Source organism: Mercurialis annua, linkage group LG1-X, assembly GCF_937616625.2.
Source record: "Mercurialis annua linkage group LG1-X, ddMerAnnu1.2, whole genome shotgun sequence".
NCBI lineage: Eukaryota > Viridiplantae > Streptophyta > Magnoliopsida > Malpighiales > Euphorbiaceae > Mercurialis > Mercurialis annua.
In genome coordinates this window covers 24,408,758-24,421,788 of record NC_065570.1, presented here as the reverse complement: position 1 = coordinate 24,421,788, position 13,031 = coordinate 24,408,758, and positions in this window count along the sequence as shown.

Here is a 13,031-nt window from a genome sequence, read left to right as displayed (position 1 = left end):
CTTTTCGATCACATCGTAAAGTATTAATACCTTTTCCAATTTGGTTTTCTACTTCATTCTTGAAGTCATTTGAACATTTCAAAATCTTCATGTTTGTTCTTCATAAGACAAACTTAACTATATCGTGATAAATCATCGATGTAGAAAATGAAGTATAAGTATCTACCTTGGTCCGTTTCTTTAAACGTACCATATACATCACTATGTATGATCTCTTAAACGGCTTTAGCTCTACCTCTTTGTCCCACAAAGAATAATCAGGCCATGTTGCCTTTAAGATACGACTCACAAATCGGAAGAGATGCAAAATCTTGATTGCTCAAGATTCCCATCCTATCTAACTTGTTATGTCTATCTTTTGCAATATGTCCTAATTATAAATGCCAAAGTTGTTTAGAAGTTTGATTACTTATGGTATTAATTTCCAAAACATCTTTTGCATAAAACATCTTTATTCAAGTCATAAAGAACATTTTGTACATATCCATACCCAACTCCGTATTATCAAACATAATACTACAAACATCCTTTGTAAATAGAAAATCAACTACCAAATTTGTTATATAAATTCGGATATGATATTTCTATATATATTGGGTAAGTACAAAAAAACTTGTTTAAGTACAACTTATGTTTATTTAAGAAAATTGAAGTTGATCCTATAGCTCTTGTCGCAACGCTTGCGTCATTCCCGAGATTTAAGGTTACTTCATCTTTTTCCTTTATTTCTCACTTTTACTAAATCCGTAAAAGATAAACAAATGTGAGAATTAGCATCGGTATCCAATACCTAAGCTTTTAAATGAGCAATTGACATTGGAACATGAGATAGACACATTCTTGATGGAATTGTCGTTACTCTCGTCATTGCCCTTTAAGTATTCACAATACTTAATACAATTTCCATTTCAATATCTTTTGTTTTGACAAAAGAAACAATTTCTTTTATTGACCAAACCGCCTTTTAAATATTCCAAATATTTCCGGCTATGACTTATACTGTCCTACATCTTAACAGACGAAAACACTTTTCTTTGTTAACCAATGTGCATTTCTTTTTCGCAATAGCCTTGGAGGCATCTAAATATCTTAATCAATCAAAAAATGGTTTTAAACCACTAGCCGATTACTATCGTGAATGTCACTTTAAAGGATTCTATTTAATCTTATTATCCCTTAGATAGAAAAGATCTCTAATTAGTATTCGTGTTATTTTGTATATTTAACCATAATGATTTGGTCTTTATCAAAATGGTCTCCCACTATCTTTTTCGAATCCTACACTTCCAAAATAGGAAACGTGAATCTTTGTTGGAAAAGATTTCAAGTGGGTGATTGAATTCTTATATTCATTTATCTTTCCCTCAAGTACTTAATGCTATTCTTGGGATCAAAATGATATATAAGTGAACAATTACTTGTTCATCATATCTCATATGAGGTTCAATCATTTCCGGCTCCTAATGCTTTCACCCTCAAGTACTTAATGCTATTCTTAGGTTTCCACATTAGTTAAGTTTAACCCATTGAATCAACTAAGATGTATCGATTGGAATAATATACGACTCAGGTACGCCTAATTGCCTTTCTCGCCGTATATTATATCGACTACACCCGTAACATCTCATGCTTAACAATAAACTCAACAACATCTCTTGACGATATCATCTCACCCCTATGTATCCATAGCCGACAAGATGATAACTCAAAGCGTGTTAGTTTATTGCTCCAATGGAGAGCCATTGATAAACAATTTAGTGATTAATCAATATAAACTTAATCTTTTAACTTTTAGGAAGATTTCTTAGGGTTTTAAGTTATTCAGGTCTCACTAAACACACAATACATTTTAGCATGCATCTCATACATATTAAAGCTAAAATTAATCATGCAATCACACATGTATGATCATGGACTTCCTAGGTCTCATTCTTTAGCCACAAAAGAATGAGCAAACTATTACATATCTCGGAAATGATTCTCTAATCATTCACTATGTAATATCTGCTTTCTTTAGGTATAGAGGAATCGTCCTAGAACCTCTGAAAGCCTCAACCGATCGCTGATCCTCGAAAAAAAATTTATTTTTTATTTTACGTTTTTTTTTTTTTTTTTTCGAGTCGGAAACTTTTTCCCCGGTTGTAAAACCCCTTTTTCAGCATTTCGGTTTTTACGGAAAAAAATATTTTTTTTTCCTGGCCAAAAACTTTTTCCAGGGTGTAAAACCCGTTTTTCAGCATTTTTGGTTTTTATGAAAAAAAAAATATTATTTTTTTTTTCCGGGTTTTTTTTTTTTCGGGTTTCGCCTTTTTCCGCACATCCCGTTGATGACAACATAATGCACAAGCGAATCACGTATTGTGTTAAATGATCACATTAGAAAAATTCCCAGGATAGATTGGAGGGTCACGAGCGGACCACTTAAGTACCAATCTCCTAGACAGAATTTAATCAAATGTAATTAATATCACAATAGCGATTGTTCGTTTTGGAAAAAATAAGCTCTCGGAATTATAAATTACATGCCCAATAATAATTCCTAAGTCCATGATTATTTATACATATATTCAATCGTAAAGCGTTAATACTCGATGATACGGTGGCTCCGATACCACTGTTGGCGCAGCGGGAGACGCGGGTCCGGATCGTATATTTCAATTCAAAATCGAAATTCCAACAATTCGGATCCTAAAGTTGATCATATCAACAACAAATGGATCGTCGTATCATTTAGTAATTAAAGCACGCATCTAGGAATCATAAGAAGAATACCTATGTCGATTCTCCAACGATTCTTGTAGTCCCGAAAGTACGGCGACCTCAAGCTCGTCCACACGAGTATGCGTCCGATTGAATCCTCGCCTTGAAGTAATCCGTAAGAGTTCCTCTTGCCGAGCAGCCCTAAGCTCAAACTCTCGCCGCGATCACTACCTTGCTCGGATGTATGAAAAACGTCGCCAAGTTTTTCCCGTGATTGATGACAACTTGAACTCCTTCAAGTGCTTTCTCTCTCTACAACTTTGTAGTGATATGTGTGTTGTGTGGTGTTATGAAATGAGCAAGGACATGCTCTATTTATAGGCTAGAGCATGCCTTAAGAATGCAACACCTTGCATGCTAGGTGTCACACACCAAGCAAAGGTGTTGCCACCACATGACACCTTTCATGTGGTGACATCATATAGGTGACATCATATAGGTGATGTCATCATATGACATCACATATAAGCTTATTTCCTTATCTCATTACTTCACCATGACATCATCATTCCATTAACTTATGATTAGTGCTTTAAGTATCATTAATTACACTAATTAATTACTTAAGCCTTCTAATCATAAAACTTGGTTAAAATATAATTAGGTTCCTACTAATTTATAACTCTTATAAATTAGTCCCTAATTAACTTGGACATAGTACAATTAGGTTCTTACTAATTTATAACTCTTACAAATTAGTCCTTAATTTGTACTTGTTTTTCATCTTAGATTAATTTCCGAGATATGCTAGTATCTATATGAAATCGATCTTTCGTAAACTCAATCGGTTGCACACTCTATTGTGTGTGACTAACTAGGTTCACATCTATATGGCAACGAGAGACATAAGAAACGCCTTTCTTATATTAAATAATTAAATCCCATTTAATTATTAATTCTCGTAGATCGAGAGTGACGTCTAGCAACATATCACGACCCCCAAATAGAGATGAATGTTTCGATGCATTCTTTATGAACCATTGTTCATAATACCGTACACTCAAAATTCCCTTCATCTAAGATTCCAATCTCGACTAGTGTCACGGTTAAGTCAAACATTGTTTGTCTTGATCATATGACCTCATCTCTAAGTTCTAATTCTTGATAAATATGACTTCCACTAGAAACAACTTTCTATGTAAGTCATATACACCTGCGCAGGTTTTATCATCCATCAAGAACAATTTGAGATAGCATAGAATCTTGTCTCCGTTCATCCAGAGTGATGAATCCTTTCTAGGTTAAACCCCTATCTCCATATACAACTAACTAGAGCCAACACATCCCGCGGCCCTAGCTCATGAAAGATCTAGGGTTAAGGAGTATCAAACTCTAATCACCTATATACAAGATAGTGTCACTGCAAGTCAAAGGACATATGTACAATTATGAACTAGATGACATTAAATTGACTTTAATGAATTACCATGTATAAGTCATCTAGCGTCACTTGTTCGACTCACTCAACACCTTGAGTGTCCACGTGTTTATTCTGATCCCCATCAAGTAGTATGAGACTCACTACTTCCTATAATTTAGTAACTCTTTACTAATCAGGAGAATAAACAGAGGTGACGATCTTTCTGGGATAATGCAATGCCCTTATTCGCAGGACCCCATCGATCGTGAACGGTTATTTAGATCACTTGTATAATAGAATCTGTCACTCATATTCTTAACACCTTAAGAATAGATTCTATCACAATGTGATAAGGACAATACGTAATAAATGAACACTTAGTTGATGAGACACTTAGTTCAAATAGAACATATATATCTTTGCCATTTGGGATTAATTCTACAAATATACACGATCAAATGGCCCTAGGGCACATACTACTAACATTTGTTTCGGAACGTTTGTAAACGTTTGGCTTTAATTGCTAAAAAGGTTAAACATTTGGATTTATTTTGTAACGTTTGTAAACGTTTGGCTTAAATTGCTAAAATGGTGAAACGCTTGGTTTTATTTCGTAAAGTTTTTAAGGGTTTGGCTTAAATCGCTAAATAGGTGGAACGCTTGGATTTGTTTCGTAACGTTTGTAAGGGTTTGGCTCAAATTGCTAAAAAGGTGAAACATTTGGATTTGTTTCTTAACATTTGTAAATGTTTGGCTCAAATCGCAAAAAAGGTGAAACGCTTGGATTAGTTTCGTAACGTTTGTAAACGTTTGGCTTAAATTGCTAAAAAGGTGAAACGCTTAGATTTGTTTTGCAATGTTTGTAAACGTTTGGTTTAAATTGCTAAAAAGGTGAGACACTTGGTTTTGTTTCGTAAAGTTTGTAAACGTTTGGCTTAAATCTCTAAAAATGGGAAACGTTTGGAATTGTTTCGTAACGTTTTAAACGTTTGGTTTTGTTTCGTAACGTTTGTAAACGTTTGGCTTAAATCGCTAAAAAGGTGAAACGTTTGGATTTGTTTCGTAACGTTTGTAAACGTTTGGCTTAAATCGCAGAAAAAATGAAACGTTTGGATTTGTTTCGTATCGTTTGTAAACATTTGGCTTAAATCATTAAAAAGGTGAAACGTTTGGATTTGTTTCGTAACGTTTGTCAACGTTTGGCTTAAATCTCTAAAAAGGCGAAACGTTTGGATTTGTTTCGTAACTTTTGTAAACGTTTGGCTTAAATTGCTAAATAAGTGAAACGTTTGGATTTGTTTCGTAGCGTTTATAGACGTTTGGATTAAATCGCTAAAAAGATGAAACGTTTGGATTTGTTTCGTCCTGTTTGTAAACGTTTGGCTTAAATTGCTAAAATGGGGAAACATTTGGATTTGTTTCGTAACATTTGTAAACGTTTGGCTTATATCGCTAAAAAGCCGAAACATTTGTATTTGTTTCGAAACGATTGTAAGCGTTTGGCTTAAATCGCTAAAAACGTGAAGCCTTTGGATTTGTTTCGTCAGGTTTGTAAACGTTTGGCTTAAATCGCTAAATTGGTGAAACGTTTGGATTTGTTTCGTAACGTTTGTAAACGTTTGGCTTAAATTGCTAAAAAGGTGAAACGCTTGGATTTGTTTCGTAGCGTTTGTAACCTTTTTGCTTCAATTACTGAAAGGTGAAACGATTGGATTTGTTTCGGAACGTTTGTAAACGTTTGGCTTTAATTGATAAAAAGGTGAAACATTTGGATTTATTTGGTAACGTTTGTAAACGTTTGGCTTAAATTGCTAAAATGGTGAAACGCTTGGTTTTATTTCGTAAAGTTTTTAAGGGTGTGGCTTATTTCACTAAATAGGTGGAACGCTTGGATTTGTTTCGTAACTTTTGTAAGGGTTTGGCTCAAATTTCTAAAAAGGTGAAACATTTGGATTTGTTTCTTAACATTTGTAAATGTTTGGCTCAAATCGCCAAAAAGTTGAAACGTTTGTAAACGTTTGGCTTAAATCGTTAAAAAGGTGAAACGTTTGGATTAGTTCATAAAGTTTGTAAACGTTTGGCTTAAATTGCTAAAAAGTGAAACGCTTGGATTAGTTTCGTAACGTTTGTAAACGTTTGGCTTAAATTGCTAAAAAGGTGAAACGCTTAGATTTGTTTTGTAATGTTTGTAAACGTTTGGTTTAAATTGCTAAAAAGGTGAGACACTTGGTTTTGTTTCGTAAAGTTTGTAAACGTTTGGTTTAAATCTCTAAAAATGGGAAACGTTTGGATTTGTTTCGCAACGTTTTAAACGTTTTGTTTTGTTTCATAACGTTTGTAAACGTTTGGCTTATATCGCTTAAAAGGTGAAACGTTTGGATTTGTTTCGTAACGTTTGTAGACGTTTTGCTTAAATCGCTAAAACGATGAGACCTTTGGATTTGTTTCGTATCGTTTGTAAACGTTTGGCTTAAATCACTAAAAAGGTGAAGCGTTTGGATTTGTTTCGTAACGTTTGTCAACGTTTGGCTTAAATCTCTAAAAAGGCGAAACGTTTGGATTTGTTTTGTAACTTTTGTAAACGTTTAACTTAAATTGCTAAATAGGTGAAACGTTTGGATTTGTTTCGTAGCGTTTATAGACTTTTGGCTTAAATCGCTAAAAAGGGGAATAGTTTGGATTTGTTTCGTCCTGTTTGTAAACGTTTGGCTTAAATTGCTAAAATGGGGAAACGTTTGGATTTGTTTCGTAACGTTTGTAAACGTTTGGCTTATATCGCTAAAAAGGCGAAACGTTTGTATTTGTTTCAAAATGTTTGTAAACGTTTGGCTTAAATCGCTAAAAACGTGAAACTTTTGGATTTGTTTCGTCATGTTTGTAAACGTTTGGCTAAAATCGCTAAAAAGGTGGAACTTTTGGATTTGTTTCGTAACGTTTGTAAATGTTTGGCTTAAATTGCTATATTGGTGGAACGCTTGAATTTTTTATCGTAACATTTGTAAACCATTGGCTCAAATTGCTAAATAGGTGGAACGCTTGTATTTATTTCGTAACGTTTGTAAACGTTTGGCTCAAATTGCTAAAAAGGTGAAACATTTGGTTTTCTTTCAAAACATTTGTAAATGTTTGGCTCAGACTTCTAAAAAGGTGAAACGTTTGGATTTGTTTCGCAACGTTTTTAAACGTTTGGCTTAAATCGCTAAAAACGTGAAACTTTTGGATTTGTTTCGTAACATTTTTAAACGTTTGGCTTAAATTGCTAAAAAGGTAAAACGCTTGGATTTGTTTCGTAACGTTTGTAAACGTTTGGCTTAAATTGCTAAAAAGGTGAAACGCTTGGATTTGTTTTGTAATGTTTGTAAACATTTGGTTTAAATTGCTAAAAAGGTGAAACGCTTGGTTTTGTTTCGTAACGTTTGTAAACGTTTGGCTTAAATCGCTAAAAATGTTAAACGTTTGGATTTGTTTCGTAATGTTTTAAACATTTGGTTTTGTTTCGTAACGTTTGTAAACATTTGGCTTAAATCGCTAAAAAGGTGAAATGTTTGGATTTATTTCGTAACGTTTGTAAAGGTTTGGCCTAAATCGCCAAAAAGATGAAACGTTAGGATTTGTTTCCTAACGTTTGTATTATATTGCTAAAGGTGAAATGTTTGGTTTTGTTTCAGAACGTTTGTAAACGTTCGGTTGAAATCGCAAAAAAGGTGAAACGTTTGGATTTGTTTCGTAACGTTTGTAAACGTTTGGCTTATATTGCTAAAAAGATTAAACGCTTGGATTTGTTTCGTAGCGTTTGTAAACGTTTGGCTTTAATTACTAAAAAGGTGAAACAATTGGATTTGTTTCGGAACGTTTGTAAACGTTTGGCTTTAATTGCTAAAAAGGTGAAACATTTGGATTTATTTCGTAACGTTTGTAAACGTTTGACTTAAATTGCTAAAAAGGTGAAACGTTTGGTTTTAAAGTTTTTAAGGGTTTGGCTTAAATCGCTAAAAATGTGAAACATTTGGATTACTTTTGTAACTTTTTAGACGTTTGGATTTGTTTCGTAACATTTATAAATGTTTGGCTTAAATCGCTAAAAATGTGAAACATTTGGATTTGTTTCTTATTGTTTGTAAACGTTTGGCTTAAATCGCTAATAAGGTGAAAGGTTTGGATTTGTTTCATAACGTTTGTCTTATATTACTAAAGGTGAAATGTTTGGTTTTATTTCATAACGTTTGTAAACGTTCGGCTGAAATCGCAAAAAAGGTGAAACGTTTGGATTTGTTTCGTAACGTTTGTAAACGTTTGGCTTAAATTGCTAAAAAGGTGAAACGCTTGGATTTGTTTCGTAGCGTTTGTAACTGTTTGGCTTCAATTACTAAAAGGTGAAACGATTGGATTTGTTTCGGAACGTTTGTAAACGTTTGGCTTTAATTGCTAAAAAGGTGAAACATTTGGATTTATTTTGTAACGTATGTAAACGTTTGGCTTAAATTACTAAAAAAGCGAAACACTTGGTTTTATTTCGTAAAGTTTTTAAGGGTTTGGCTTAAATCGCTAAATAGATGGAACGCTTGGATTTGTTTCGTAACGTTTGTAAGGGTTTGGCTAAAATTGCTAAAAAGGTGAAACATTTGGATTTGTTTCTTAACATTTGTAAATGTTTGGCTCAAATCGCCAAAAAGGTGAAACGTTTGGATTTGTTTCGTAACGTTTGTAAACGTTTGGCTTAAATCGCTAAAAAGGTGAAACATTTGGATTAGTTTCATAAAGTTTATAAACGTTTGGCTTAAATTGCTCAAAAATTAAAACGCTTGGATTAGTTTCGTAACGTTTGTAAACGTTTGGCTTAAATTGCTAAAAAGGTGAAACGCTTAGATTTGTTTTGTAATGTTTGTAAACGTTTTGTTTAAATTGCTAATAAGGTGAGACACTTGGTTTTGTTTCGTAAAGTTTGTAAACGTTTGGCTTAAATCTCTAAAAATGGGAAACGTTTGGATTTGTTTCGTAACGTTTTAAACGTTTTGTTTTGTTTCATAACGTTTGTAAACGTTTGGCTTATATCGCTAAAAAGGTGAAACGTTTGGATTTGTTTCGTAACGTTTGTAGACGTTTGGCTTAAATCGCTAAAACGATGAAACGTTTGGATTTGCTTCGTATCGTTTGTAAATGTTTGGCTTAAATCACTAAAAAGGGGAAACGTTTGGATTTGTTTCGTAACGTTTGTCAATGTTTGGCTTAAATCTCTAAAAAGGCGTAACGTTTGGATTTGTTTCGTAACTTTTGTAAACGTTTAACTTAAATTGCTAAATAGGTGAAACGTTTGGATTTTTTTCGTAGCGTTTATAGACGTTTGGCTTAAATCGCTAAAAAGGTGAAACGTTTGGATTTGTTTCGTCCTTTTTGTAAACGTTTGGCTTAAATTGCTAAAATGGGGAAACGTTTGGATTTGTTTCGTAACGTTTGTAAACGTTTGGGTTATATCGCTAAAAAGGCGAAACGTTTGTATTTGTTTCGAAACGTTTGTAAACGTTTGGCTTAAATCGCTAAAAACGTGAAACGTTTTGATTTGTTTTGTCACGTTTGTATACGTTTGGCTTAAATTGCTAAAAAGGTGGAACGTTTGGATTTGTTTCGTAACGTTTGTAAATTTTTGGCTTAAATTGCTAAATTGGTGGAACGCTTGGATTTTTTTTCGTAACATTTGTAAACCATTGGCTCAAATTGCTAAATAGGTGGAACGTTTGTACTTGTTTCGTAACGTTTGGCTCAAATTGCTAAAAAGGTGAAACATTTGGATTTCTTTCAAAACATTTGTAAATGTTTGGCTCAAATTGCTAAAAAGGTGAAACGTTTGGATTTGATTCGCAACGTTTGTAAACGTTTGGCTTAAATCGCTAAAATGGTGAAACGTTTGGATTTGTTTCGTAACGTTTGTAAACGTTTGGCTTAAATTGCTAAAAAGGTAAAACGCTTGGATTTGTTTCGCAACATTTGTAAACGTTTGCCTTAAATTGCTAAAAAGGTGAAACGCTTGGATTTATTTTTTAATGTTTGTAAACATTTGGTTTAAATTGCTAAAAAGGTGAAACGCTTGGTTTTGTTTCGTAACGTTTGTAAACATTTGGTTTAAATCGCTAAAATGGTGAAATGTTTGGATTTATTTCGTAACGTTTGTAAAGGTTTGGCCTAAATCGCCAAAAAGATGAAACGTTATGATTTGGTTCCTAACGTTTGTCTTATATTGCTAAAGGTGAAATGTTTGGTTTTGTTTCGCAACGTTTGTAAACGTTCGGCTGAAATCGCAAAAAAGGTGAAACGTTTGGATTTGTTTCGTAACGTTTGTAAATGTTTGGCTTAAATTGCTAAAAAGATTAAACGCTTGGATTTGTTTCGTAGCATTTGTAAATGTTTGGCTTCAATTACTAAAAAGGTGAAACGATTGGATTTGTTTCGGAACGTTTGTAAACGTTTGGCTTTAATTGCTAAAAAGGTGAAACATTTGGATTTATTTCGTAACGTTTGTAAACGTTTGACTTAAATTGCTAAAAAGGTGAAACGCTTGGTTTTATTTCGTAAAGTTTTTATGGGTTTGGCTTAAATCGCTAAAAATGTGAAACGTTTGGATTTCTTTCGTAACTTTTTAAACGTTTGGATTTGTTTCGTAACATTTGTAAATGTTTGGCTTAAATCGCTAAAAATGTGAAACGTTTGGATTTGTTTTTTATTGTTTATAAACGTTTGGCTTAAATGGCTAATAAGGTGAAACGTTTGGATTTGTTTCGTAACGTTTGTCTTATATTGCTAAATGTGAAATATTTGGTTTTATTTCATAACGTTTGTAAACGTTCGGCTGAAATCGCAAAAAAGGTAAAACGTTTGGATTTGTTTTGTAACGTTTGTAAACGTTTGGCTTAAATTGCTAAAAAGGTGAAACGCTTGGATTTGTTTCGTAGCATTTGTAACCGTTTGGCTTCAATTACTAAAAGGTGAAACGATTGGATTTGTTTCGGAAAGTTTATAAACGTTTGGCTTTAATTGCTAAAAAGGTGAAACATTTGGATTTATTTCGTAACGTTTGTAAACGTTTGGCTTAAAATGCTAAAAAGGCGAAACGCTTGGTTTTATTTCGTTAAGTTTTTAAGGGTTTGGCTTAATTCGCTAAATAGGTGGAACGCTTGGATTTGTTTCGTAACGTTTGTAAGGGTTTGGCTAAAATTGCTAAAAAGGTGAAACATTTGGATTTGTTTCTTAACATTTGTAAATGTTTGGCTCAAATTGCCAAAATGGTGAAACGTTTGGTTTTGTTTCGTAACGTTTGTAAACGTTTGGCTTCAATTCCTAAAAAGGTGAAACGATTGGATTTGTTTCGGAACGTTTGTAAATGTTTGGCTTTAATTGCTAAAAAGGGGAAACATTTGGATTTATTTCGTAACGTTTGTAAAGGTTTGGCTTAAATTGCTAAAAAGGTGAAACACTTGGTTTTATTTCGTAAAGTTTTTAAGGGTTGGGCTTAAATCGCTAAAAATGTAAAACATTTGGATTTCTTTCGTAACTTTTTAAACGTTTGGATTTGTTTCGTAACATTTGTAAATGTTTGGCTTAAATCGCTAAAAATGTGAAACGTTTGGATTTGTTTCTTATTGTTTGTAAACGTTTGGCTTAAATCGCTAATAAGGTGAAACGTTTGGATTTGTTTCGTAACGTTTGTCTTATATTGCTAAAGGTGAAATGTTTGGCTTTATTTCGTAACGTTTGTAAACGTTCGGCTGAAGACGCAAAAAAGGTGAAACGTTTGGATTTGTTTTGTAATGTTTGTAAACGTTTGGCTTAAATTGCTAAAAAGGTGAAACGCTTGGATTTGTTTCGTAGCGTTTGTAAACGTTTGGCTTCAATTACTAAAAGGTGAAATGATTGGATTTGTTTCGAAACGTTTGTAAACGTTTGGCTTTAATTGCTAAAAAGGTGAAACATTTGGATTTATTTTGTAACATTTGTAAACGTTTGGCTTAAATTGCTAAAAAGGTGAAACGCTTGGTTTTATTTCGTAAAGTTTTTAAGGGTTTTGCTTAAATCGCTAAATAGGTGGAACGCTTGGAATTTTTTCGTAACGTTTGTAAGGGTTTGGCTCAAATTGCTAAAATGGTGAAACATTTGGATTTGTTTCTTAACATTTGTAAATGTTTGGCTCAAATTTCCAAAAAGGTGAAACGTTTGGATTTGTTTCGTAACGTTTGTAAACGTTTGGCTTAAATCGCTAAAAAGGGGAAACGTTTGGATTAGTTTCATAAAGTTTGTAAACGTTTGGCTTAAATTGCTAAAAAAGTGAAACGCTTGGAATAGTTTCGTAACGTTTGTATACGTTTGGCTTAAATCGCTAAAAAGGTGAAACGTTTGGATTTGTTTCGTAACGTTTGTAAACGTTTGGCTTAAATCGCTAAAAAGATGAAACGTTTGGATTTGTTTCGTATCGTTTGTAAACGTTTGGCATTAATCGCTAAAAAGGTGAAATGTTTGGATTTGTTTCGTAACGTTTGTCAACGTTTGGCTTAAATCTCTAAAAAGGGGAAAGGTTTGGATTTGTTTCGTAACTTTTGTAAACGTTTGGCTTAAATTGCTAAATAGGTGAAACATTTGGATTTGTTTTGTAGCGTTTATGGACGTTTGGCTTAAATTGCTAAAAGGGGAAACGTTTGGATTTGTTTCGTAACGTTTGTAAACGTTTGGCTTAAATTGCTAAAAAGGTGAAACGCTTGGATTTATTTAGTAATGTTTGTAAACATTTGGTTTAAATTGCTAAAAAGGTGAAACACTTGGTCTTGTTTCGTAACGTTTGTAAACGTTTGGCTTAAATCGCTAAAAATGTTAAACGTTTGGATTTGTCTCGTAACGTTTTGAACGTTTGGTTTTGTTTCGTAACGTT